The sequence below is a fragment of the Dendrobates tinctorius genome, unplaced genomic scaffold, assembly GCF_039654945.1.
Source record: "Dendrobates tinctorius isolate UK_male_01 unplaced genomic scaffold, ASM3965494v1 ptg000022l, whole genome shotgun sequence".
Taxonomy (NCBI): domain Eukaryota; kingdom Metazoa; phylum Chordata; class Amphibia; order Anura; family Dendrobatidae; genus Dendrobates; species Dendrobates tinctorius.
Genome location: NW_027361690.1, coordinates 108,699,085 through 108,725,461, shown reverse-complemented (window position 1 = coordinate 108,725,461; position 26,377 = coordinate 108,699,085).

Below are 26,377 nucleotides of genomic sequence, written 5' to 3'. Positions count from 1 at the left end.
CCAATCACAGCCATGCCATTAGTTAACATGCCTACATGTCTAACAGGATGTGCCCACACTTCTTAGGATTCTTCATTGGCTGAATCAAATCAAACTGGCTCATAGCATTATGGGAACTTCCGATTCCGGTATTCGATATGCAAAAAGTATCGGAACTCAGTATCGGAATTCCGATACCGCGAATATTGGCCGATACCCGATATTTGCAGTATCGGAATGCTCAACACTATTTGTGATTGGTGATACACACACACACACACACACACACACATTCATTTTTATATATAGAGATGGCAGGAAACATATTGATTTAAATCTGTACATTATTTGTATTTTTCAAGCATTTTTTTATTTGACCTGCTTATTCTGAAATATCATGGTATTGAAGTATAAGCCAGTGGCTAAAGATTAGCAGAGTACCAACATGGCATTTACACCTTCATCTTGTTCCCAGATGCCATGGTTGTAGAGGAGAGAAAGAGATGCAATAATAATGCGCACACCTTGAATCATAAATCATGTAGAAAAGTAGCACACTTTATTAAACCAAGCATATTATAAAATCTAATTAACACAACACAAAAACCCAATAAACTGGTACCTATACACAACACAATATGATCGCTATGGGATCACCTTGAATAGATTTGTATTTGGATGGTATATACAGTTTTTCATAAGAATGGGCTTGAATCTAGCCCATTGACACTGTGAGAGCAATGGGTATCCCAAGAATATAATAGGACATAAAGTGCTATGAGCAATACAGGCAAAACAGATAATACAGCTTGTCCGCAATTAAAGTAGAGATGGGATTGCCAATTTCTATAGCAGCCTAAGTATCCTCACATAAATGCCCATATCAAAGAGAAACAACATAGTTTAATGTCAAAGTTCAAATATAATTATATCCATATATTTTTGTGTAGTTTTAATTGGATTTTATATTATTTTTGGTTTAAAAAGTCTGTTTTTTTTTATATGATTTATGATTCAGGGTGTGTACATCGTTATTATTGCATCTCTTTCTCTCGTCTACTTACATGCTTGTTCTAATGCATGATATTACACTGCAATATACTATACTAGCTGTGCATCCTTTGATTTCTGTCGGTAACCCATTGGGTGGTAGAGAATGACAGTGGCATTTAAGTGGTTAAACTACAGTTTGAGGGCAAGATCCAGTTAGTGTAGCTACAACAAGCAGATGCCAACTATGTTACATAGCCAACATCTGCCTGGCAAGAGGCAGGCTCTGCTTCATTCATTACTTATCGAATTTTTGACGAAAATATGTCATAGGTCGCTAATGAGTTAGGCTGTGTGCACACGATGCGTTTTTGCTGCATTTTGCTGTGCAGATTTGTTATAAAACTTGAAGGGTTCCTGGTGCCAGTGCAAGGGTTCCACAAAGATGATCATATACCTGCCCCTGAAGACAACAATTGTAGTGTGAATTTTGACTTGGGTTTTAGTTTGCATTATTGTATAATGTGAAGTGTGTAAAATGTGATGTAAAATGCATAGAGTGTTATAGGCACTAATGCTGCCATGTGGGTGCTGTATTGGTAATGCCTAAGGTAACCTGGTACACTCAGCTAGGTGGTAGGGAAAGCATAAGAATTAGTGTATTAGTTAGTTAGTAATAGAATAGATAGGGACATTAGAATAAATTAAGCAGTGGCGGGTCTTATTATTGTACAGTATTAGGAATAGTGTAAGACACAGTTAAATGTTTGGGATAAGCCCAGCATGGGAGATATCAATTCAAAAAGGGAAATTACTTTCTGGTTGAAATAGTTAGAGAGCATGAGACAAAGTGTGTGGTTCATGTGAAGTTCAGTTTCAAGTTGCAATGGCCTGGAGGCAAACAGAGTACATATTGTTTTGACAGCAAGATTTCCTGTGGACATTCCTATAAAATCTGAGGCCCACGGCCCGAACTAGGTACTGAGGAGTATGCCTTAATCCCTTCAATACAGAGGAAGCTAGGCAGGGAAACGCGTTAAGGGAAATGTAATGAAGAAAGGGAGTGAAATGATGCTGAACATATGTAAAATATCCCTGGGGCTAACAGGAGCATCAAATGTATTTATTGTCCGAACTGAACGTACAGAAGAGCTTGAATTGTACTGTGTTGATGAAAACGAAACTTGTGGGTGCAGTGTCCGATACTGCATGCTAAAGACTGATGTACATGAGCTGTCCAGTAAAGTTGAACTTACTGTAATGGTGTCCCTGATGTCTATGCGGCTGATCCTGGACCTAAAGACGTGGATGCAGTGGATGTCTCCGGTCTGCAAGTGAGTACCGTGCACTGTGCACAGCAAAACACTAATACACTGGGACACTGTTTGTTTGTGTGGTGCCAGGTTTGGAGAAGCAACAGGTCGCCCATGGCTACCTCCCTGGGCACATTACACCAGCACAGTAAATGAGTATCCTGAAGTCTCATGCACATTGCTTATTTGTGACGTGCAGATTCAGTGCAGATTTTAAATTTGCAGCATGTCAATGCTTTGCGTTTTTCTGCATATTTCACTCATATTAATGAGTGGGGAAAAAATCTGCACCAAAAACACAAGCGAAAACACAGCAAAAACATGCGGTTTTGACACTACATTTTTACTGGCAAGAGATACAGAAATGGTGCAGAAATTTCTGCACCAAATACTTAACTTGTGCACATACCCTGGAGCAAAAAACAATAAGGTGCATGCAAAATATAGGTCCTGCCTTTGCAACCAGTCCGATTTCGGATTTTAATCTTCTAGTGTCGTCGAGGAAATAAAAAACATGGTACCATGGATTACTGCCGTTGTTTATGCACTTTTTATGTACTTTTTTTAGCTCGATGAATCTTTAAATCCTTATTCATAATCATAACTTCTAAAAATATCAAGCGACATCAGAGACATCAGAGACAAGGAGCTTTGTGTCACTACGATCTCTTTCTGAATGGCTAGGCAGCTGACAGCCTTCTCAGTCACATGTAATGAGCATGTTGAAATGGAAAATGATATTGAATATTTGCTAATAATGAATGCTTAACATAAAACAAGAATATTGTGTCTGTCTCATTCCTCAGACTGCGATAATGAAGCTTTGGCACCAACATGACCCAACTGGTGTATACCAGCGTAGGAACAAAATGTTCACACACTGTCAAATCCAAAATTCATCTGAAAATCCTACTGCAATGTGTAACATTTTATTGTTCTCCATGTCTCCCGAGGATATGGGGTTTGGAATTTCACATTGCATCTGTCACAAGTGGAAAGACCCAAATGCAGAAATGACTGTATGCAGCTCACAGAAAATAAGAAAAGGCATCTCAGTCAGAATGTGTGACAAGGCCTAGCCGTCACCAAGAATGCTGGCGAAAAGTAAAAAGGAGACAGTGCCAGAAGAAGTCAGCAGAGGAGCGGCGTCGAGCTCTGGTGGCATGAACATATCATGTAATATGTAAATATGATAACTTTTTTTTAACTTATGCTGACCTGTATGACTCCAACAAATTGGCAGCTGGTCGCCATTTTTCTGGATGAGAGCAAATCACATTCCCAATCTATGAATTTTGTCAAATTCTAAGTTAATTTGATTTATTTTGTTTTTTTTCTTTTTATTTTTTAAAATCCTTCCCAGCCCTCTAATACAATGGAAGGCGACTATTTTTGCTGGATTCTCCCAATGTGAATCGCACAGAATTGAAATACGATAAATCAGAATTTTTCAGAAAATTTCTGGCAAATTTGATTTTGCTTTCTACTGATTTTATGTTTTATATTTTGGACTCAGTATCAGAATGATTGTATAATACCTTGTGAGTAGAGTTGAGCGACTTTAGTCGGATCGGGTTTCATGAAACAAAATTCGTTTCAGATGAAAAAAAAAATCGGAGATTCATCTGAAACCCGACCCCAATGCAAGTCAATGGGAAATAAAAGTCGGCATTGAGCGGATGACATTCATGCGACACCAAACAAACCTCAGCCCCAGAATTGCGACGTGAGAGGTCGCCCCATAGGATAGTGTCACTCTGAAAGTAATTTTGGAAGACATGGCACGTGAATCAGGTGCGCCCGCTCTAATTGCCACTAGAGACGGCTGCTTTTTCTCACGCCTGGCACGCCTGTTGACTACAGTCTGCCCACTGTCAAGAGTGGAAGTTGCGGCATGATCGGAATGGACCTTAACTTCCGTATGCCAATTCCCCAGAGATATGGTGATCAACTCTTCCAGTGTAGTGGGAATCTCCCTCGTGGCCAGAACATCCTCAACATGGTCAGCAAGTCCTCTCCAAAAAAAAGAATTAAGACCTTGTCTGACCATTCCAGTTCAGAGGCTATGGTCTGAAACCTAATGGCAAACTAGCTGGTCGATAAGGAGCCCTGTGAAAGAGCCAGAAGTTGGAGTGTGGCATCATGGGTAACCTGTGGCTTCAGAAAGACCTGTTTCAGAGCGCAAAAAATGCATGCGGCGCTCTGGTTCTTTCCTTCCCACAACAGCATAGCCCACTCCAACGCCCTGTCCATTAAAAGTGAAATCACAAATCCCACTTTGGCCTGCTCGGACGAGAACCATGAACCCAGTAACTCTAACTGAATCAAGCACTGGTTCATGAATCTTCAGCAAGCCCTACTATCCCCAGAGAACTTATTGGGGAGTGGGAGATGATATAAAAATGGAACAGGGAGCGCAGGCAGAACCCCAGCAGCGGCTTCACTGGCCACCTGCGTCACTGCCATGGATGAATCCACAGCTGAAGCTGCTCACTGTATCGCGGACAGCCAGCTCTCCAGCTGCTGGATATTCCGCGGAAGCTGCGGTTCAGCCGCCATCACTAGCCAGACCCTGGCACTAGCATAATATTAGGGTTGGTGGAACGCATCAAATAAAATATAATAATGAGGTGCGTTTTGCAACCCGAGGTCCACTGTGCAGAGATGGAACCTACTGCTAAGTGATGGCGGAAAAAGATGTTGGGTGAGCACTTAAAAACAGGCGGGTTAAATGTCACCCGGTGTGAACAGCGGCAAACTCTGTTACACCACAGAGCCGCAGCAACAACGTAAAAGGACACTGTTCCCTGTTAACTGTCACAGGGCACAGCAGATATGGCGCGAGTAAAGTCTCTAGGCTCAGGCCCTAAAATGCTGGGGTAAGAGCCTGACCAGACCCACAATGTGCACGGCATCGCACAAGCGATGCCACTACTTGGCGTTGATGCTAGCCACTGACTCTGCCTCCTACCTCCACTATCAGCCTAGGCACTAGCTGTCAGGGCTGAGCAACTCATGCATTCCAAGGGTAGGAGTTTCATAATGAGTCAGTTGAAGTGATGGCCGGGGGACCACCACAATGCAGGGAGGCTAAGTTACACAAATGGAGGTGCAAACAACAAAGGGTTAATTTATTTACAGGGAAGGAATGCAGTGTTTAGGAAAGTTCAGAAACTGCAGTAAATGAGGGTGTAGTTCTTTCCGCCATCTCACCCCATTTGAGATGTGCCCTGGAGGAATTTCAGGAGGACAAACCTGAACGTTGCCCTATGGAAAAATTGTATGTCCCTGACCAGTGGAGGAAGAGAGTAATGTCTGAAATTCATTGCTCCATGTTGGCTGGTCATCCAGGTATTTTTGGTACCAGAGATTTGGTTAGTCGGTCTATTTGGTGGCCTGCCTTATCTCGTGATGTCAGGAATTTTGTGCAGTCCTGTGGGACTTGTTCTCGGTCCAAATCCTGTTCTCTTTCTAGTAGGTTGTTGTTGATGCCCCTGCCGGTGCCCAAGAGGCCATGGACCCATATCTCAATGGATTTTATTTCCGATCTTCCTGTCTCTCAGAGAATAACTTATCTGGGTGATTTGTGATAGATTTTCTAACATGATCCACCTTGTACCACTCTCAAAGTTGCCATCTTCTTCGGAGTTGGTGCCCTTGTTTTTACAACAGGTTGTTCGGTTGCACGGGGGATTCCTGAGAACATTGTGTCGGACAGAGGAGTCCAGTTTGTTTCCAGATTTTGGAGAGCTTTTTGTTCCAAACTGGGAATTCAGTTATCTTTCTCCTCTGCATTTCATCCTCAGACCAATGTGCAGACTGAGAGAACAAACCAGGCTTTGAAGTCCTATTTGAGATGTTTTATATCTGCTGATCAGGATGACTGGGTCTCATTTTTGCCCTTGGCCGAATTTGCGCTAAACAATAGAGCTAGTTCTGCCACTTAGATGTCGCCCTTTTTCTGTAACTTTGGGTTTCATCCTCAATTTTCTTCAGGGCAAGTGGAATCTTTGACCTGCCCAAGTGTGGACACTGTGGTAGAGAGAATGCAGCAGACTTGGGACCAAGTGGTGGATAAGGTGTCCCTCTTTCAGGAAAAAGCCCAACAGTTTTCCAACCGGCATAGGACCATTGGTCCCCGGTTTAAAGTGGGTGATATGGTTTGGTTGTCGTCAAAGAATTTTCCTATGAAGGTTGTGTCTCCAAAGTTCAAGCCAAGATTCATTGGACCTCATAAGATTTTGGAGATTCTTAATCCAGCTTCTTTTCGATTGGCTCTTCCAGCTACGTTTAAGATCCATAAAGTGTTTCATAAATCTCTGTTGAAGAGGTATGTGGAGCCGGTAGTTCCTATGGCGGCGCCTCCTGACCCTGTATTGGTTAAAGGCAATGTGGAATATGAGGTAGAGAAAATATTGGATTCTCATTTGGCTAGACGGAGACTCCAGAACGTGGTCAAATGGAAGGGTTATGGCCAGGAGGACAATTTTTGGGTCTCTGCTTCTGACATTCATGCCAATAGATTGGTTCGTGCTTTTCACCGAGCCCATCCTGATCGGCCTGGTGGCGTGGATAAGGGTTCGGTGACCCCTCCTCAAGGGGGGGGTACTGTTGTGAATTCGCTTTCTGACCTACCTCTGGTTACTGCTGAAGGTGGTGGAGCTGGTCAGGTTGGCGGAGGGGTTGCAAGTTCTCTTTCTGGGCTCCCTCTGGTGGTTACTGGAGGTAATGGAGCTGATCTGATTAACAGAGGCTTGTCACCTGATAATGATGATGATGATTTGAGATCTGGGGTTTCAGACTGGATTTAAGACAGCCGACTCCATCTATCCCTGGTCGAAAATGCCTACAGGTTTATAATTTTAGATATTGTGGCCTATGGAAGAATTGGAGACTCCAAAGTCTTCAATTCTTCCATTATGGGTTTGCAGCTGCGCAATAATGATTTGGACATCCCACCCCACATCAGCTACCAGGGTCCACTATGGAAGGGGTGCCTTATGTGATGGTTGCAGATGAGGCCTTTCAACTAGCACGCAATCTCATGAGGTCCTATCCACATAGAGCCCTGAACCACGGCACCGAATATTTAATGTATGCTTATCCCGCGCAAGTCGACTTGTGGAGAATGCCTTTGGCATTCTTTGTGCCGAATGGCAGGTCCTGCAGTTAGCCATTCAACTTAGTGAAGGAAATGTGAATGAGATGATTAAAGCCTGTGTGAACCTTCACAACTTCATCAGATTCCATGACGGCTCTTCATATGATGGTGATGAATTTGCGTTGCCAAATATTGTCAGGCCTATTACACATGTAATTCATCCACGTCGTCAGTCCTCTGGACTAAAAGTGCGGGATGTGTTTACAAATTATTTTGTTTCACCAGAGAGATCTACTCCATAGCAAGACATTGCAGTTTCTATGTTGTGATTTTGTCTTTTTGGTTGTTACAATTAAAGTAACGTTAAAGTTTACAGTGTGTGCTTTATTTGTGCAATAATGTATGAAATAGGTAAAGCAGCACATCACCTAGCACATCATAACATCAACAAAGACTCATATTGAATTAACTTTTTCAATTCAAAACATATTTTTTCCCTCAAAAATACCATATTTTACCCATATGGCATATTGGCCACATCAAAGTTGGCCTATATTATTTTTAACAGACAAAAAGAAAAAAAACTAAATTACAAAAATTAAATAAACAAAACAAAAAAAAACCTACAAGATATGGTAGGTTGGGGGTTGTGATGTCCTGTTTGGGTGGTTTGCCTCGCTTGTTGGGCAACCTCACTGTGACTGTGACCCGGTGTGATGCCAGATGGTGAGCCATGGCAGGCTCCTGTTGGGGGTTGTAGTAGGGGTAAGATGTGTATGGTGGTGGGTACTCCTGGCTAGAGGCATGCCCAATTGGTTTATACCCCCCCAATATAGCCATGTCGACCATAGCTATGTTGGGACCAGCCTCCAACAGTGGGTCTGATAAAGTGGCCATACTGGGCAGGTGCAGAAAGGTCCAAAAATTGGAGCTGTGGAGGCCGATGTTGTGTTGAGGTGGGGTGTGGCTGAGGCGTAGGCATCCGGGGAGGCGGTGGCTCAGAAACTGATTGAGCCTGCACTTCTGGTAGTCCCGGCATTTGCAGTTGGTTGTTACTAGAAAGCTGCCACCTTTCCAAAAAAGCAAATACCGGGGTTTGATTATTGGGTGGTCTGCAGGCATCAATCAGGATCTGGATTGCCCCTCTAGCATGCCGCCTGACCTCACAGAGAATTGGCCGGAGGTACTGTGTCAGACTGCTGGCATAAGCTTCCTCCCCATCATCATTTGCAGTCCTGGCCAAATAGTCCAACACCCCACTGTCCACGTGCCTCCTGGTGCCTGCAGCTGGTCCTTCTCTCCTGTGCTGGGCACGGCGTATGATGGCTGCATCCTGGGGAGAGCTATCTAAAGGTAAGGTGGAGCTGCTACTGTTGCCCTGGTCCTCTGGATTAGCGTCCTGAGTTGTAGATGCCGCTGGTGGTTTGGTGAACAATGAAGGTGCAGAAGATGGACCAGCCACTTTTTCACCTTCTCCCACTGGATCTATAGGGAGCTCAGAGTCGGAAGCTGTCTACCCCTCTGTAAGGTTGGACTCTGGGCTATTTTTTTTTTTAAATAAAAAACATATTAAGATTTCAGCCTAACAGCATGTATAAAATGTTGATTAGTGCATGCATTTACGGTCTCAGATCTAGAATTGGAGCAAGGAAATTCAGACTGTCAAAGGAGATGTGTTTCCTTTTGCTGGGTGCTGAATCCCCACTCTTGGCCCACCACTGTCTCTCCTGCCTGTATTGGTCCCTACAGCTGTGTCATTGTCTTGTGGCATCAGTCACTGCAACATAACACAAAACAAGTTTTAATATTCAATGTGTTTGTATTGCAAAATGTTTTTGACATTGTAATGTGGCCTGCAACTTGGCAAGTGTTAAGTGTAAGGTTGGCCACATATTTTTTATGTCAAATATCATAGGATGATTTCATGTTCATTTGGTAACCATGTGTTCCTTTTAGTAAAATAACTTTTTAATGATTGTACTTGCTAATTCGCTGCTGGGCCTCACGAGATCTTTCCTCATTGTCAGGGAACATCTGCCTGCAGATTCTCCTCCACGCTGCCTCCTTACGTGCCCTGTCTGTGCAGTTTGCATCCAGTTTATCCCATAGTCCTGGCCTCTCTTTCACCAAAACTATGAGCATCGCCACGTTAATATGCGTGGCCATGATGCTGGACTCCGTGGCGGCGTGCTTCCTGGTTTTTTGTAGAGGTTGCCATGGAAATTTGCATGCCAAAGCTTCTTGACAATGCCTGATTCAATTTCCTATATTAAAGTAACTTGGAACTCAACTGAATGATCCTTTACAAATGAAGTTTTTATTTTTTTATGCAGTCCTAGAAGACGTTTCGGCCTACAATCGGCCTTCGTCAGTCTGCCGACTGCTATCACGGTACAATGACCAGATATAAAACCAAGAATTTATGTGGATTCCTGCTTTAGGGCATAATGCAGATTTGTATTGTGCTTCCAGCTGTCACTTAGAGCGTGCTGTGCTGGTAAATAAACATGATATTGTTTTAGAGGTGCTGGGCATAGAGTATGTCTCCTTAAAGTGCTGAGGCTGTTTGCCTGTTGATTCTGTCACTGTGTAGCATGGTAGAAAAAAGGGCCCATATGAGGCATGTGGGTGTAGGGTACGGTTGTACCAGTTTCCGTCGCTCATCTGGTAGCCAGACCAGCGGAAGCACGATACAAATCTGCCGATTGAAGGCCGAAATGTCTTCTAAGACTGCATAGAAAAATAAAAACTTGATTTGTAAAGGATCATTCAGTTGAGTGCCAAGTTACTTTATTATTCACTTCGGTCTGAGTAACCTACTTGTGCACCTTGTGGTAGTGCCACGCTATACTTGACATGATTCAATTTCCTATGACCTGGAGAATGCTTGCGTACTTCTCGCAAGTCACACGCATGGTCCGTGTAGTATCCATTTTTTTCTCGCACCTATAGACTTGCATTGGTGAGTCTCGTTCGATATATGGTTAAAATCGCAGCATGCTGTGATTTCACTCGCACGTATAACGTGGAAGAGAAAACAAAGGATGATGGGAGCTGCCCCATAGATTAACATTGGTCCGAGTGCTATGCAATTTTTTATCACATTTCACTCATCCTTATTCCTCTCTAGTCTGATGCGAGCCTTACAATAAGATCCAAGAGATACTTTTAGGTTTCCTGTATTTTTAATGCAGACTATGAGCCAGATATAGGAAGACAGCAAAACTAGACAGAAAATTCAGGGTAACAGTGCAGGCCTCAACTGGTTCTCCACTGGTTCTACAATGGGGTGAAGCAAACGTGAAGTTCTTCTTTATCTGAAATTTGTAGTATGGGAGAGTATACTTGATATTATTGGGAAGGCAATAATTTTGTAAGCTACTGTTGTTATAATTTATTAAATAGGGAAATCGGGGCATTTTTATTATATGGAGCCACAAAGGGGGCATTACTAGTGTAATGGTGCAAGGGGCATTGTTATTATCATACAGGGCCAAATGAGGGATATAATTATTGTTTAAGGCACAAGGAGAAACATAATTATTCAACAGGGCCACAAAGGGAGACATACTTATTATATTGGGGTGCAAAGAGACATATTTGTTGTAGAGAGCACAACGCTGGATACTGGAAAGGGGACATTACTTCTCTGCATTGGGGCACAAAGGAGGCACTATTACTGTGTGGAGGTATAGGGAGGGCACCATAATTGTGTTGAGGAAGAAGAGGTGCAGTGTTGGTTGTGTGGGGTACAAGCTGACATATAGCAATGGATGAGTATTTTATATATTTTAGGTTGGGTTAAAGCAATGAGCCAAACATTTCTGTGTTTTGGTTCTGCAGAAGCATGATGTGGATGATATGAAACTGTCTAGGCTGGATGGAGAACAGGAGAAATTAATGACTTCAATCACAGGAAATGTCATTAGTGAGTAACTGGATTTATCTACTGTATATACTATTCACATACATGGTATACAGAGCTTGTGTTTGGTCATAATACTGTTCTTAGTACAAACGTTTTGGTTAATGATTGGAATGTTGTTGGAAAATGTTTGGTGCAACAACTCCATTCCTGTCTATGAGTGTTCAGTTGCTAGATTTGTATGCTGTTTATAAAATAAAAAAAACTCCCAAAGGCTCACACAGGGAGAGCATGTGACTGTATTTCCTTTTTTCCTGTGTCTGTGTATGAGAGAAGCAGCCTGCTGTAGATGCTCTAATAAGCTTATCATATTTTGTTCCTGTTTGTTCCTGAATAAAGAAGCTCTGTTCTTACACATTTGGAGAGTATCCTGAATAATCTGCTGCCAAAAAATGTTGATGTTTTTTGATTGATATGTATTGGTAATAGTAATATGAGGTCATGGTGTCCCGAATTATGTGCTCCTTCGGTAGCCGTATGGCTAGTAGTATAGGTGTTGATTGTTTTTGTTTGTTTTGTTTTTTTATAAGTAGTGACAACATATATACTTATAAATCTTAACAACACCATAGAGGTCCACACATCGAAGCAACAACCTAGTGGTTGCGGTGGGGCCCAGAAGCAAAACTTGCCCGTGGTCCCATAGAATGCTAGTTATAGTCTTGCCAAACAGTATAATATGAGTGAACAGAGCCTTATTGCTTGCTTTTAGTAGGACAGAAATGATTTCTATGTAATCATAAAATCCTTCTTAATAATAATTTTCTTTCTGCAGGGATTTTGTATGAGAAGACTAAAATAACTTCACACCGTATCAAATCAAAATATAGAAAGACTTCTTGATTGCAAGCAAACTATTTCTTGAATAATCATTTAGCTCCTGTATTCTTCCAGACCTGATGCTATAAACTTTAATCTTCCAACCTCTTGTCAAGAATAAAGGGCACAGGACACCTGAGAGCCTTGGTTACTATGACACACTGGAAAATGATGGACTGCTCTGGGCCACCATCAAATTGGCGTCTGGTTTGCTTACTTCCCAGCTAATTTGTCTCATCTATGTCACACAATTATGTTCTCTCTCTCACTCCGGCACAGTGCACAACACATCTAACTTGTGACTAATTGGGTACAAATTCTATCTGCCATTTCCCAAACCCTGAAATACAAGTCTGTGCGCAACAGGAACCCTTCTCCCTAACGAGCAGTTGTGCAAAGTTAATGACCTATGATGAGGTGACATTAATATGCAGTAGATGATGAGAAAAACATGGCTCTCTGCATATTCCAAACCCAACGACAACACAATGCCGAAAAAGGACACAATAAAACCTTGCTTATAGGGCACAAAGGTCAATTACGCTAATAAAAAAGACAATTTAATTAGCACTGTATGCTGCTAATTTTAGTTGTTATTATTTCGTCTTGAGTTTATCATGAGATTTCATTTCTAATCGCCCAGAAAAGGCACTTAAGTATCTAAATGAAAGCAAGGAAAACTGCAACCAATTAATTTGATTATCCCTGAGGTATAAAAAAAATAAAGAAAATATAACCAGAGTAAATATAAAAATATATTTACATTTTAATAACAAATAAAATAAATTTCAAAAAGTCTAAGACATGCACATTTAATTTATTTATATATTTTGCATTGGTGCTCAAAACCACATCAAAGAAGTTTATTAACCCTTTAGGTTCTTCACAGGAATGAAAGCAATGTGGATGGAAAAAATAAACATTCATTTTCTTTCCCTGAAAATGTTAATTTAGCTCCAAATTTTTCATTTTTACAAGGATAAAAAGGATTTGTTGGCAATTTTGTACAGAACAGATAGCAGATGCTATATCGCAACTGCAGAGCCCCTGATGTACCAAAACAGTGGCAACCCCCCACAAGTCATATTTTTCCCACAAAAATGTTCATTTAGTCGCAAATTTAGATTGTTTTACAAGGGTAATTGGAAAAAAATAAGCATACAGTTTATTAGGAAATTCCTTCAGACTACGTCAATACCCCATATCTAGTGGAAAACTACTGTTTTGGTGCACAACAGGACTCAGAAGAGAAGGAGCGCAATTTGAATTTTTGAAGAGCAACATTTTCTGAAAAAAGGTAGAGGTCTCCATGTTTTGCTTGCAGAGCCCCTGATGTTAAGTGCCAGGACTGCTCCTCTGCACAGGAGGAATCCCAAGCCCCATCTTCTCCTGCGGTCTCCCATCCAGTCTCAACCGTAGTGGAGCCTGCTCAGCAGTAATGATAGTCTCAGCATCTTGCTCAGACTCGAGATGTGCATTTGGTTGCTGCTGCCTCACCAGGTTCAGCTATAGCAATCAGCATTAGACAGTGGCAAACAGACGTTCCTGAGACAAAGTCCAGGAATTGCCCTTCTGAGCATGCCTGTGAGATGACCACTCATTGGCTGTCAGCAGTCAGCTTCTCAGGTCCTCAAGCAAGTCCATATTGGTCCACTAGCAAGGTCTTGGCAGATTGGAATCTATAAAGGGATCTCACAGGCACACGGCCGTGCGCTAGTATAGACCATGTGGTGTGTGTGTGTTGCATGCACATATGAATGTCTCTGGTGACTGTGTAAGGGTGGTGTCGTTGCTATAGACTGCAAAGACAAGCTGCCACTTTAAGAGACAGCACCCCCTTGGTTAGAGCAGTGGGACAGTCTGCGCTTCCCTACTGTACAGACTGTTTGGATCTGTTTTGCCAGCACTGCAGAGGGGAGGGGCTGCTTTTCTGTGTGAGGTGAGAACCGAGATTTCTGCAGAAACGACATGTGCCTGAGCTGTGAAGGAAAGACGTTGTAAACTCTTCTGTTGAAAACAAGGTGGCTTTCCTATGTTGCTGTGAGAAGCCACAAAGAAAAGACAAGAAAGGAATTCAGAGGAGGTAATCCACTTTTTCTAGGAGCATCACTGGACCTGCACACAAGGAAAAGACCACATAACACAAAGCTTCCAGGAAGAAGTGCGCACCATCTTGCAAAGCTGCAGGCCCCTGGGAATGAACTGAGCTATCAACGCTACTGTGAGTGTTAACCTCTTCTGAGCACATGCTAGGGTTTAGGATAGGCTGCAATAGAGAGAGCACGGCAGCCGTGTGGCCCGGGTAGCAGAGACCAGATAGGTAATAGTTAGTGCAGCACTATGCATTCCTTTACTGTGTTGTCTTGCCAGTTGCATAAATACACTGAGCTGTGAAAGTTGGTGCTCCATGCTGTTTGACAGCCCAGCTAGAGAATATTATCCTTGCAAATTGTCTGTTTTCATTGCATACCCCTGTTTCTGCACTTTCCTAAAGACTGCATTCCTTGCCTGTAAATAAATTAACCCTTTGTTGTTTGCACCTCCATTGTGTACCTTAGTCTCTCTGCATTGTGGTTGTCCCCCGGCCATCGCTTAAACTGACTCATTATGAAACCCCTACCCTTGGAATGCATGAGTTGCTCAGCACTGACAGCTAGTGCCTAGGCTGATAGTGGAGTTAGGAGGCAGAGTCAGTGGCTAGCATCAACGCCAAGTAGTAGCATCGCTTGTGCGATGCCGTGCACATTGTGGGTCTGGTCAGGCTCTTACCCCGGCATTTTAGGGCCTGAGCCTAGAGACTTTACTCGCGCCATATCTGCTGTGCCCTGTGACAGTTAACAGGGAGTAGTGTGCTTTTACGTTGTTGCTGCGGCTCTGTGGTGCAACAGAGTTTGCCACTGTTCACACCGTGTGACATTTAACCCGCTTGTTTTTTGGTGCTCACCCAACATCTTTTTCTGCCATCACTTAGCAGTAGGTTCCATCTCTGAACAGTGGACCCTGGGTTGCAAAACTCACCTCATTATTATATTTTATTTGATGCGTTCCACCAACCCTAATATTATACTAGTGCCAGGGTCTGGCTAGTGATGGCGGCAGAACCGCAGCTTCCGCGGAATGTCCAGCAGCTGTAGAGCAGGCCACGTTAGAGTGAGCAGCTTTAGCTGTGGATTCATCCATGGCAGTGATGCAGGTGGCCAGTGAAGCCACTGCCGGGGTTCCGGCTGCGCCCCCTGTTCCATTTTTATATCATCTCCCACTCCCCAATAAGTTCTCTGGGGATAGTAGGGCTTGCAGAAGATTCGTGAGCCAGTACTTGATTCAGTTAGAGTTACTGGGTTCATGGTTCTCGTCCGAGCAGGCCAAAGTTGGACTTGTGATTTCACTTTTAATGGACAGGGCTATGCCGTTGTGGAAACGAATGGACCAGAGCGCCGCACACTTTTTTTGCGCTCTGAAACAGGTCTTTCTGAAACCACAGGTCACCCATGATGCCACAGTCCAACTTCTGGCTCTTACACAGGGCTCCTTATCGACCAGCTAGTTTGCCATTAGGTTTCAGACCATAGCCTCTGAACTGGAATGGACAGACAAGGTCTTAATTCTTTTTTTTTGGAGAGGACTGGCTGACCATGTTAAGGATGCTCTGGCCACGAGGGAGATTCCCACTACACTGGAGGAGTTGATCACCATATCTCTGGGGAATTGGCATACGGAAGTTAAGGTCCATTCCGCTCATGCCGCAACATCCATTCTTGACAGTGGGCAGACTGTAGTCAACAGACGTGCCAGGCGTGAGAGAAAGCAGCCGTCTCTAGTGGCAATTAGAGAGGGCGCACCTGATTCGTGTGGCATGTCTTCCAAAATTACTTTCAGAGTGAAACTATCCTATTGGGCAACCTCTTACGTCGCAGAGACTTCTGTCAATTCTGGGCCTGAGGGTTATTAGGCTTTGGATTCCTGCCCCTGCACAGGAGGAATCTCGAGCCTTGCCTTCTGTGGTCTCCCATTCAGTCCAAGCTGCAGGGGAGCCTGCTCAGCAAAGACGTAATTCCCAGCATCTTGCTCAGGCTAGTGCTGTCAGGTTGGTTGCTGCTGCCACCTTTGGGTCAGCTTTGGCAATCCGCACTAGCCAGCAGCGAGCAGCTCCAGAGGCTAAGTCCTTTTTGCAGCCTTCTGAGCATGCCCATGGGACGACCTTTCATTGGTGGTCGGGGGTCACACGCTCAGGTCCTTCTCCAGCACGGATTGGACCATCAGGAAGGTCCCGGAAGGACGCTGCTATAAAAGGTTCACATGGCTGCTCGGCCATGCGCTAGTATAGTCTGTAATTTGTAGTGGTATGTGTGATGATGGATGCTTGTGAAATGCTGACTGACTCATTATGAAACCCCTTCCCTTTGATACATATGTTGTTAGGGTTTAGATTTCCAGTCAGTGCCGGGTAGTGGCACTGCCTAGCGCCGCAGAGCTCCCAGCTCCCATCACATGCTAGTGTCACACTGTATTAGGCACCACGGTACAGCACGTTCAGCGACAGCAGACTGAGCGGCGCCATGTGCCACTAATGCACTTTCCAGCCCAAAAGCTTAGGCTGATTAGTGGCGTCCGCCAGAGCTGCGCTGTATGTACATTGGGCGGTATTGAGCTATCAGCTGTACCCTGTGGCTGTTAACAGGGAACAGCATTTAGTAAGGGTCTCTCCCTGGCGTTGCAGTTGCGGCACCGAAAGCTGGTGGGTCTAGAGGGACTCTAACCCCGTATTCTTGGGGCATGGTCCTGTGACCAAAACACTAATGTTCACTCTGCAGTATTGCGGCCCTGTAAAGCAACAGGGTTCACCTCCTATTCACCGGGTGAAGTTAACCCGTGTGTGTCTGCTATACCGCCAGTTTCTATCCGCCATTACCGAGCAGCAGTCTACCATCTCTGCACGGTGGACCGCATTACCATCTTTTATTATTCGGTACGTTCCGCCAGCCCTAAAAGGGTAATTTTATGTCATCTTCCTTCACTCTATGATCTCAAAACCAGTTACCATTCGAGTGGTGAATGGTTCGGTGATGCCCTATCAAATCACCCACCAAACCATTTCTGTTTCCCTAGAGTTTCCTCCAAGTCATCAGGAGTTAATATCACTGTTGGTGATCCCCGAGGGTATTGATGAGGTGCTGTTAGGTATGCCTTGGTTGTGTCACCATTCACGCCATATTGACTGGGCTACTGGGAGTTCACAGGGGTGGAGTAGAGTATGCCTGGGACAGTGTCACAAGAGCCACGTTCAGGTTCAGATCTAACCTCCCCACCCAAGCAGTATTGGCAATACGCGGATGTGTTCTCTAAGAAGGCAGCTGAGACCCTGCCGCCCCATCGCCCCTATGACTGTCCTATAGACCTCCTGCCTGGTACGAAGCCTCCCTGGAGAGGGGTCTACCCCATTTCTCTCCCAGAAACGGAGGCTAGGTCCCAGTATATTAAAGAGAATCTGGTGAGGGGGTTTATCAGGAAGTCAGTGTCTCCTGCAGGGGCTGGGTTCTTCTTCATTCAGAAGAAGAGTGGGGAATTACATCCATGTATAGACTACCGGGGTCTCAGCACATTACTGTAAAAAATAAATATCCCCTACCCCTCATCTCGGAGCTCTTTGATAGGCTTCGAGGAGCAAGGATATTTACTAAACTTTTAGTAGACAGGAACTAAGCTGGATGCAAGAGCTCAGAGCAGAAAGGATCACCAGCAGCCCTGCAGGGCGTCGGCTGCCTTATATCAACTCAGAAATTCCAGATGTCCAATCACACTCCGCCTGTTCAGATGACAGGTTCTTCCCATCCCAATCAATTTCACTACCTCTCTTCACCAGCAGAGGGAGTTCATCAGACATCAAAGGTGAAGGGGAGAATGAACTCACAACAGTTGAGGGTCGCATGGATTCAACTCAGTATCAGCAGATTCTTGACAATAATGTGCAAGAATCAGTGACGAAGTTGAAGTTACGCAGGGGATGGATATTTCAGCAAGACAATGATCCAAAACACCGCTCCAAATCTACTCAGGCATTCATGCAGAGGAACAATTACAATGTTCTGGAATGGCCATCCCAGTCCCCAGACCTGAATATCATTGAACATCTGTGGGATGATTTGAAGCGGGCTGTCCATGCTCGGCGACCATCAAACTTAGCTGAACTGGAATTGCTTTGTAAACAGGAATGGTCACAAATACCTTCATCCAGGAACTCATTAATAGCTACAGGAAGCGACTAGAGGCTGTTATTTTTGCAAAAGGAGGATCTACGAAATATTAATGTCATTTTTATGTTGAGGTGCCCTTACTTTTGCACCGGTCAAATTTTGTTTAAATGCAGATTGCACATTTTCTGTTAGTACAATAAACCTCATTTGAATCCCAGAAATATAACTGAGTCCATCAGTTATTAGATATATGAAACTGAAATAGCTGTGGCAAAAACCAAAATTGTTATAAAGAAAAAAGGTTAACATTAATAGGGGTGCCCAAACTTTAACATATGACTGTATAATGAATGGGGGGACACAGGGCAGCAACTAAGGCTATGTGCACACATTCAGGATTTGCAGGAAAAAATTCTGCTACATATCCTAATGTGTTGGCAGGAAGAATGCTGCCTAAAATATATTTATTTTTTTTGCAACGTGTTTGACATTCTTTTGTTGCGTATTTCCCTCACTCATTAGTACGGGTGATATACGCTGCAAGAATTAACATTTAGCAGATTTGAATCTACTGCAAATCTGCACATTAAAAATAAGCAACATGTGCATGAGACTTCAGGGATCTTTTTCACTTTGTTTGCACTGTAAAAACTTGAACATTTTTCCTGTGCAAATAGCCTTAAAGTTAATTGGAAAGAGTCACAGAGACTGAACAATTTATATTTATTGGGTGGTGGAGATAGTTACTGTAGGGCATAGTTCTGCTTATCACGTTACATTTTTAATGGTGGGGTACATATCGGTATTCATGGGAGAGACACATGTATGTATACAATGTATGTGACCTTGTTATTTTCAGGGCTGCGATGATTATCGTGACAAGAAGAGTCGTGGCTGGGAGATGTTGACATGAAGTTCTGACCAGATGGAGAAAAAACTGCAGAAAACGGCTCTAATTGGATAAGACAACAGCGGTAAGTGCCTGTATGTAAATATTATTCCATATCTGTTCTATATGATTTGGAGTGATAACGTTATTTTTAAAATCCCTTATTCTTCTTTCTCCCATTTATGTGAAATGTCCGTGTGCGTCCAGATTTTTTTATCAGGCAGCACACCGACTGTTATAGGTCCATTCACACATCCATGAAAATCACGGATCTGAGAATGAGATCTGTGAGTGTCAGACAATATCCTCTTTGGATCCGATTTTGAGGATCAGAATAGAACATGCTCAATGTGTCTCTAAAAGTCAGCACCACACTGGCACTGCACACGGATACAAGAATATAGTCTTATTATGTATAGCACAGTCACTTAGTATATAGTGTACTCACTTTCTTATGCATAGCATAGTCCCTTAGTGTATAGTGTACTCACTTATTATGTATAGTGCCGTCCTTATACAGTTTCCTCTTTTATTATGTTCCTCTTTTATGTATAACATCGTACCTTACTACGTACCATCCTTTCAAGTTACGCATGGTGCCGTCGCTTATTATATAGATTCCTCTAGTGTTATGTACAGTGCTGTCCCTTACATAGTGTATGATTGTTATTTTTTGTTATTCACAGCGCCCTCTCTTTATTACATATAAATTTAATGCTGTTGGAGCGGCCGGTGACCACAAGACCAGTCCATCAGCTCCTCAATTAGAAAAGAAGCTTTCCCATGCTCCATCAGCAGTCATTGCATTATATAATTATATATCTAACAAGACATCAAGGTACGTAACAAAAAACAGGCCTCTATATAATCTGATGGTCTGTGTGGTGTGCAAGTTTTTCTTGAACCCATAGATTTGCATTGGCGAGTCTCAGCCGATATACGGTGCAAATCGCAACATGCTGCGATTTCACTCACACATGTAATATGGCCAATAGAGTTGAGCGAAACGGGTCGAAAAATTTCAAAAGTCGCCGACTTTTGGCAAAGTCGGGTTTAATGAAACGAAACCCGACCCTAGGATGAGGTCGGCCACGAGGTCGGCGACTTACGCGCCAAAGTCGCATTTCAAAAGTTTGTTTTGCGCTCTTTTTCAGCCAATCAGGATCCACGGACACTGTGGGCAACGTGATGACATAGACAGGGGTCACCACCATCTTTCAGAAGGGCATGCAAGTGATTGGCTTGCTTTGGTGGGCGTCACAGGGGTTATAAAAGGGCGTGCACGCCGACCGCCATCTTACTTCTGCCGATCTTAGCATAGGGAGAGGTTGCTGATTCTGTAGGGAGAGCGTTAGGCAGGGAAGAAGAAAAAAAAACTGCTTCTGCTGCTAGCGATTTTGCCTATACAACACACCAGTCACTGTGTGTGCAGTGCAAGGGGAGGCTATATTGTGGTGGATCAGCGGTGTTGGTTGTTAGGCTGCTTTCTAAGGCTTCCTGACAGCAGCATTGCTGTTTACCCACTGCTCTGCAAACTGCTTTTTTAAAAGCAATCCCAATTTTTTTTTTGTCCTGCTGAGGTACTGAGCGTGCATTTTTTCACACCATACAGCGTCAGTGGGCCTCACACAATCCAAAAGTGTCCAGTGTCCACTAGTGTCTGCAGAAATTCAAAATCTCCCTTTTCCTGTAGTCACTTTTTTCACACCTGTGCCATCGAGCCTGTGACATAGCGCTTTGATATACAGTGGGCCTCACACAATCCAAAAGTGTCCAGTGTCCACTAGTGTCTGCAGAAATTCAAAATCTCCCTTATCCTGTAGTCACTTTTTTCACACCTGTGCCATCGAGCCTGTGACATAGCTCTCTGATATTCAGTGGGCCTCACACAATCCAAAAGTGTCCAGTGTCCACTAGTGTCTGCAGAAATTCAAAATCTCCCTTATCCTGTAGTCACTTTTTTCACACCTGTGCCATCAAGCCTGTGACATAGCACTCTGATATTCAGTGGGCCTCACACAATCCAAAAGTGTCCAGTGTCCACAAGTGTCTGCAGAAATTCAAAATCTCCCTTATCCTGTAGTCACTTTTTTCACGCCTGTGCCATCGAGCCTGTGACATAGCGCTCTGATATTCAGTGGGCCTCACACAATCCAAAAGTGTCCAGTGTCCACAAGTGTCTGCAGAAATTCAAAATCTCCCTTATCCTGTAGTCACTTTTTTCACGCCTGTGCCATCGAGCCTGTGACATAGCGCTCTGATATTCAGTGGGCCTCACACAATCCAAAAGTGTCCAGTGTCCACAAGTGTCTGCAGAAATTCAAAATCTCCCTTATCCTGTAGTCACTTTTTTCACACCTGTGCCATCGAGCCTGTGACATAGCGCTCTGATATTCAGTGGGCCTCACACAATCCAAAAGTGTCCAGTGTCCACTAGTGTCTGCAGAAATTCAAAATCTCCATTATCCTGTAGTCACTTTTTCCACACCTGTGCCATCGAGCCTGTGACATAGCGCTCAGATATTCAGTGGGCCTCACACAATCCAAAAGTGTCCAGTGTCCACAAGTGTCTGCAGAAATTCAAAATCTCAATTATCCTGTAGTCACTTTTTTCACACCTGTGCCATCGAGCCTGTGACATAGCGCTCTGATATTCAGTGGGCCTCACACAATCCAAAAGTGTCCAGTGTCCACAAGTGTCTGCAGAAATTCAAAATCTCCCTTATCCTGTAGTCACTTTTTTCACACCTGTGCCATCGAGCCTGTGAAATAGCGCTCTGATATTCAGTGGGCCTCACACAATCCAAAAGTGTCCACTAGTGTCTGCAGAAATTCAAAATCTCCCTTATCCTGTAGTCACTTTTTTCACACCTGTGCCATCGAGCCTGTGACATAGCTCTCTGATATTCAGTGGGCCTCACACAATCCAAAAGTGTCCAGTGTCCACTAGTGTCTGCAGAAATTCAAAATCTCCCTTATCCTGTAGTCACTTTTTTCACACCTGTGCCATCAAGCCTGTGACATAGCACTCTGATATTCAGTGGGCCTCACACAATCCAAAAGTGTCCAGTGTCCACAAGTGTCTGCAGAAATTCAAAATCTCCCTTATCCTGTAGTCACTTTTTTCACACCTGTGCCATCGAGCCTGTGACATAGCGCTCTGATATTCAGTGGGCCTCACACAATCCAAAAGTGTCCAGTGTCCACTAGTGTCTGCAGAAATTCAAAATCTCCCTTATCCTGTAGTCACTTTTTTCACACTTGTGCCATCGAGCCTGTGACATAGCGCTCTCATATTCAGTGGGCCTCACACAATCCAAAAGTGTCCAGTGTCCACTAGTGTCTGCAGAAATTCAAAATCTCCCTTATCCTGTAGTCACTTTTTTCACACCTGTGCCATAGAGCCTGTGACATAGCGCTCTGATATTCAGTGGGCCTCACACAATCCAAAAGTGTCCAGTGTCCACAAGTGTCTGCAGAAATTCAAAATCTCCCTTATCCTGTAGTCACTTTTTTCACACCTGTGCCATCGAGCCTGTGACATAGCGCTCTGATATTCAGTGGGCCTCACACAATCCAAAAGTGTCCAGTGTCCACTAGTGTCTGCAGAAATTCAAAATCTCCATTATCCTGTAGTCACTTTTTCCACACCTGTGCCATCGAGCCTGTGACATAGCGCTCAGATATTCAGTGGGCCTCACACAATCCAAAAGTGTCCAGTGTCCACAAGTGTCTGCAGAAATTCAAAATCTCCCTTATCCTGTAGTCACTTTTTTCACACCTGTGCCATCGAGCCTGTGACATAGCGCTCTGATATTCAGTGGGCCTCACACAATCCAAAAGTGTCCAGTGTCCACAAGTGTCTGCAGAAATTCAAAATCTCCCTTATCCTGTAGTCACTTTTTTCACACCTGTGCCATCGAGCCTGTGAAATAGCGCTCTGATATTCAGTGGGCCTCACACAATCCAAAAGTGTCCACTAGTGTCTGCAGAAATTCAAAATCTCCCTTATCCTGTAGTCACTTTTTTCACACCTGTGCCATCGAGCCTGTGACATAGCGCTCTGATATTCAGTGGGCCTCACACAATCCAAAAGTGTCCAGTGTCCACAAGTGTCTGCAGAAATTCAAAATCTCCCTTATCCTGTAGTCACTTTTTTCACACCTGTGCCATCGAGCCTGTGACATAGCTCTCTGATATTCAGTGGGCCTCACACAATCCAAAAGTGTCCAGTGTCCACTAGTTTCTGCAGAAATTCAAAATCTCACTTATCCTGTAGTCACTTTTTTCACACCTGTGCCATCGAGCCTGTGACATAGCGCTCTGATATTCAGTGGGCCTCACACAATCCAAAAGTGTCCAGTGTCCACAAGTGTCTGCAGAAATTCAAAATCTCCCTTATCCTGTAGTCACTTTTTTCACACCTGTGCCATCGAGCCTGTGACATAGCGCTCTGATATTCAGTGGGCCTCACACAATCCAAAAGTGTCCAGTGTCCACTAGTGTCTGCAGAAATTCAAAATCTCCCCTGTCCTATAGACACCTTGTACCTTGTTTTACATTACTATATAGTTTGTTGGATTTTGTCTACATTTCTACCAAAAATGAGGAAGGCTGGTGGAAGAGGCCGTGGAATTGGTCGGGGGTTGGCAGCTGGTAATGATGGTGTTGGTGGTGGATCTGATGGTAGTGGCAAAAGCAAAATAGGACCGAATGCAGGAGGTGTTGAGCCTGCATCATCGTCTGGCTCCACAAGGCCTCGAAGACTAAGTTTTCTAGGAGTTGGCAAACCGCTTTTAAAGCCAGAGCTTCAGGAAAAAGTTTTGTCTTACATTGCTGACTCAGCCTCCAGCTCTATCGCCTCCTCTTCTGAAGTTGTAAAAAATAAAAGCACTGAGTCGTCATTGGAGGCTCATGTTCATGAACCACACCTTTCCTTGTGTCCTTCACCCCAACCAAGATTGAAGGATGACGCAGGCCATACTACTGATTACTCCATGCAGCTGTTTTCACATACCTTGCCTGGATTATCAAGTGAAATGGTGAATTACCCAGGCCAAGATGAATCTGACATGGAGTGCACTGATGCACAGCCGCTGATAGATGATTCTGCTGGTACATTCACTCAGAGCACTACATTGTCCTCGCAGTGTACAGAGGCAGATTCTGACCCTGATGAGACTCAGGTGCCCCTTCCCGCACACTATACCACCATACACGGTGACACAGAGGAAGGTGCACATGACATTGAAGAGGAGGTGATGGATGACCCAGTTGTTGACCCAGATTGGCATCCATTGGGGGAAGAGGGTGCTGCTTCCAATAGCTCAGATGAGGAGGAGCATCCACAGCAGACATCGACATCGCAACAGCTGTTATCTGGCGGGTTCGTTGCACTCCAAAGACAGGTTCCAAAAATCAAAAGAGTTGCTGGACAGCTTGTCCAGACGGTCAAAAGATCACAGCGTGCTAGGCCGCAAAATGTCTGCCAAAGTCGGAAGAGTGCAGTGTGGCACTTTTTTGAACAAAATCCTCATGATCAGGCCAAGGTTATCTGTAAGAAGTGCGCAAAGACCTTTAGCCGAGGGAAAAATCTGAAAAATTTGAATACCAGTTGCATGCTTAGACATTTAACCAGCATGCACTTGCAAGCGTGGACACAACACCAAACCTCAAGTGCCACATGTGCAACTGATCACAAAGAAGGTAGTCAACAACGCTACATTGTTTCCCCCACTGTAAGCCCACCGGTTAGCACAGCAGCAAATGTTGAGGTGTCATTGCAAGGCCACAGCAGTCAGGGAATCCCACTGTTATATCAACGAAATACTGAATTTAGGCTATCAGAAAGAACACCAACTCCATCACCATCATCAACCCTCTCTCAGTCCACCCTGTCCACCGCTACTTCCACCATATGCAGCTCTCAAGTCCAGCTCACCCTCCCAGACACTATGAGTAGGTCAAGAAAGTAATCAGTCTCTCATCCGCGTACACTGGGTTTGAACGCCCACATTGCCAAACTAATCTCGTTTGAGATGATGCCCTATCGGTTGGTGGAAAGCGCAGCTTTCCGCGAATTCATGGCCTATGCAGTACCACGCTATGACCTACCCAGTCGCCAATTCTTCTCTCGCAAAGCCATCCCAGCCCTCCACCATCATGTAAAAGACCGCATTGTCCATGCACTCAAGCAGTCAGTGAGTGGAAAGGTGCACCTCACAACTGATGCATGGTCCAGTCGGCATGGCCAGGGCCGTTACGTGTCCATCACTGCGCACTGGGTTAATGTGGTGGATGCAGGGTCCACAGGGGACAGCGGTGGTGGGACAGTGCTGCCTAGCCCACGGTATAGGAAACAGTTGGCTGTAGGCGTTCGACCCTCCTCCTCCTCCAGAAGCGAAAGCTCGTCCACAGAGCGCAGTCGTATGAGCACTCCATCTGCAGCTGCCACTGTTGCACACGAGGTGTCCCCCTATCGAGCAGCTAGTGGAAAGCGTCAGCAGGCTGTGTTGCAGATGATGTGTTTGGGCGACAGACACACCGCCGAGGTGCTGGCCGAGTACTTGAAGCGACAAACTGAGTCATGGCTGGGCAGTCTACATCTTGAGGCAGGCAAGGTAGTTAGTGATAACAGCCGTAATTTTGTGGCAGCCATAGCCCTTTCAAAACTCAGCCACATACCTTGCTTGGCTCACACCTTGAACCTGGTGGTGCAGTGCTTCCTCAAAAATTATCCGGAGTTAACAGCCCTGCTCCAGAAGGTGTGAAGACTGTGCGCGCACATCCGCCGGTCGCCTGTACACTCCGTTCGTATGCAGAAGCTGCAGCGATTGCTCCACCTTCCCAACCACCGCCTCATTATCGACATTGCAACAAGGTGGAACTCCACCCTGCACATGGTGGAGCGGCTGTGCGAGCAGAGGCAGGCCATAATGCATTTGTGGGAGGATACACGGCCAGGCAGTTTGAGAGCAGACATGGAGTTGACAGGTGTGCAGTGGTCGAAGCTGAAAGACCTCTGTAAAGTCCTTCAGTGTTTTGAGGAATGCACATGGCTGGTAAGCGCAGACGACGCCATCCTAAGCATGAGCATCCCACTTATGCGTCTGCTCATGCAAACTTTGACGCACCTTAAGGAGCAGGCGTCTGCAGCCAATGTTGACGAGG